General features: G+C 39.6%; 1 long non-coding RNA gene across 1 annotated transcript; it reads right to left on the reverse strand.

Annotated features, from left to right (window-relative positions):
* Positions 1-393: 393 nt before the first annotated feature.
* On the reverse strand, positions 394-1523 carry LOC120435429. The gene is made up of 3 exons (XR_005609724.1): positions 1475-1523; positions 1293-1362; positions 394-1160 (listed from the first exon to the last, which is right to left on the reverse strand). It is a non-coding gene; the product is annotated as an uncharacterized LOC120435429 (long non-coding RNA).
* Positions 1524-2839: the final 1316 nt, after the last annotated feature.

Raw genomic sequence — 2839 nt, forward strand, 5'->3', positions numbered from 1 at the left:
CTTTTCTCAGGCCAGGGTCTTTCAGTGTGGAGTTTGCATGTTCTCCCCATGTTTGCGTGGGTTCTCTCCAAGTATTTCAGCATCCTCCCACAGGCCAAAGACATGCACTTAGTGGGGATAGGTTAATTGGAAACTCTAAATTGCCCATAGGTGTGAATGTGGGAGTGAATGTGAGTGTGAATGGTTGTCTTTGTCTATGTGTTAGCCCTGTGACAGACTGGTGAGCCTCCAGGGTGTACCCTGCCTCTCGCCCTAAGACAGCTGGGATAGGTTCCAGCGCCCCCCGCAAACCTGAAAAGGATACGAAGCAAATGGATGGATGGATTTTCTTATGTATATGCAGGTTCAGAGTTAAAAAAATAGATTTAAAGTTTTTCATGTTTTTATTAGTATTTTTTAATACATGAAACTTGTGCTTTTAAGACATAGCAACTGATAATATTTGAAGCAAAAAATTTAATTATTATATATTAGAAGGGCATACAGTGATACAGAAATATCATATTTTCACACAACTCCTAAAGGTAAATAACAGTAAAAGAAAAAAAAAAACTTGTCAAGAAACAATAGTAGGACTTTAGACTTGGTCTTCTTCCTTTCTTTCTTTACTTTTTTCTTTCTTTGTATACGGTGAAAATTGGAGTTTTGTATTACCATGATTATTATAGAGACTCAATGGGCCAAAAATAAATACTCCTAATGCATTACAATATGTATTCATGCACACACATAAAATTGTTGCTTAGCAGATAGATTAAGACAATGATGGCCACATTGATATAAAAAGGCCCCTTCGTCCAAGCATAAATTCACTTCATACGTCACTCTTAATGCCAAGATCTAAGTTATGTCTTACTCTTAAAAATGTAATGTCTTTCCATCTGTTTGGTAACATTCAGGAAATGAAGCATAAAAAAATCTAAACTTATATGTGGCCCGGTCATGGGGAATGAGACAGGACACAGGAAATACTCTTTTGTGGGCTTTTTTATTCTCCGACTGTACTCGGAGGAGCACAGTTTGAATTCTGTAGTTTTGAGTGAAACGGCAAAATTTAACTATTCCACTGGCTCAGCCTAAAACTGTCTTTCAGGGTCTGAGAGAGCAGTAACTATCATATGTACACGTTAAATTCAAACAGTATAGACAACAGTAGTGACCTGTCAAGAAACAAATACAAAAAAAGAGAAAACAAAACAAATAAACACATTGTTTACATCCCACAATTTCACAGTGAAAAACAGTATAAACTTAACAACTTTGAAATCTGTTAGGACACTGTCACTACTCACGCCAACCCGCTCTTCAGTCCTTCTCACAGCACGTGACCATTAAACGTACACCCGTCGCACATTAAGAACTCTACAGAAATGGTCACAAACATGGAGTTATCGCTAAAGATTAAGCTAATTACAGTCTACTACAACACTGGTGACAATATTTTGCAGTATGCTACGCTTTTTAGCACATTTACCTCTTGTGTAGCTAGCCACAGAATCCTTTGCAGTCTCTACTCTCCAGCGCTCCCGCTCACAGCGCTCAGTGTGTGACACAAACTTGAGTGCATGCGTGCTCTAGCTTACGGCGGCTCTTAAAGGGACAGTATACCCCCAAAACGCGAGGTCTAGTCATCACCATGACAACCCTACAACAGACCTCTGGTAGACAGGCAACCAGTCAAAAACACAATTCTCTCTTTTTAAACCCTTTCCATGCGAAGTATTATTTCACTTGGCTACATATATAAATGGTACTGTCTCCAAAAACAAGGGTAAGACACCTGTGGCAAGTGACTCTATTAAATGCTCTCTGAAAGACACACTTGGGATATACCTTTTTGTTTTTTTCATTATTATTTATATATATATATATACATAGTTTATTCAAATTTAGACCTATTTTAAGTGATTGTTGCTTATACAACTCACACATTTACCATTTCTGTGTAGAAATAGCAGTGGTAACACCAGACTGCTCGGCAGATTAAACCAGACTTCACTTCCCATTGTAACACAATTAACATTTTGTCTTGAAATGCACTGTACAGCCCAAACCAGACCCCAAGAAAACCTTAATACCAGCAGCCCCAGTATGACTACAATGGTGTAAAACACGTTCTGCTTTGACTGGCCAAACTTCTCCCTGCCTCCACCGTGTTTTCTTGGGCCTGAATGAATCAAACCACAAAGAACAGAAAGGCTGCAGAAGGAGACAACCATGAGCAATAGTATCAAATGGCAAAAATCCAAAAAGAGAAAGGCATTATTATTCGTCACCCAGCCTATACCTATAAAGCAAAACAGCCAAATACAGCCAATACTTATGTTTCGGATTCTGATCCCTCTTTGGTTTTTCAGGCTCACATAAGTTATGGGGTGAACAACAGCCAGATAGTGCTCCACGCAGGTCAGGGTGTGAAAGTAATTCTCTCCGTGCCATGTCAAAGTAAAAAGAGTGTCCCCTACTTTTAACATGTTCAAATCTTTCTTGTAGATACCACAGCAGCTTAAGATGTTCCCTGAGATGCCGACCAGCTCCATGATGACCAGGTGGTAGGTGAAGCTGTCAGAGTGGCTTATCGTAGAGGTGGAGCACTTTTTACGCCATTCTTGGAAGCCATGGTAGAGGATGAAGATGCAGAGAGGGAGGAGGAGAAAGAAATGTGTGATGCTGAATGTAGTGAAGATGAGAGAGCCTGGTTCTGACATGAGGCATTCAAGGTCAACTGGAACGTGGGTGTTAATGGAGGAAAGGTTTATGTGAAGAGTGGAGTCACTGGAAGAGGAAGAGCTTACTGACATCTAGAAGACAATCACATGAATAAAATGTTAATATTACA

This window comes from Oreochromis aureus, linkage group 3 (assembly GCF_013358895.1).
Source record: "Oreochromis aureus strain Israel breed Guangdong linkage group 3, ZZ_aureus, whole genome shotgun sequence".
Lineage (NCBI taxonomy): Eukaryota > Metazoa > Chordata > Actinopteri > Cichliformes > Cichlidae > Oreochromis > Oreochromis aureus.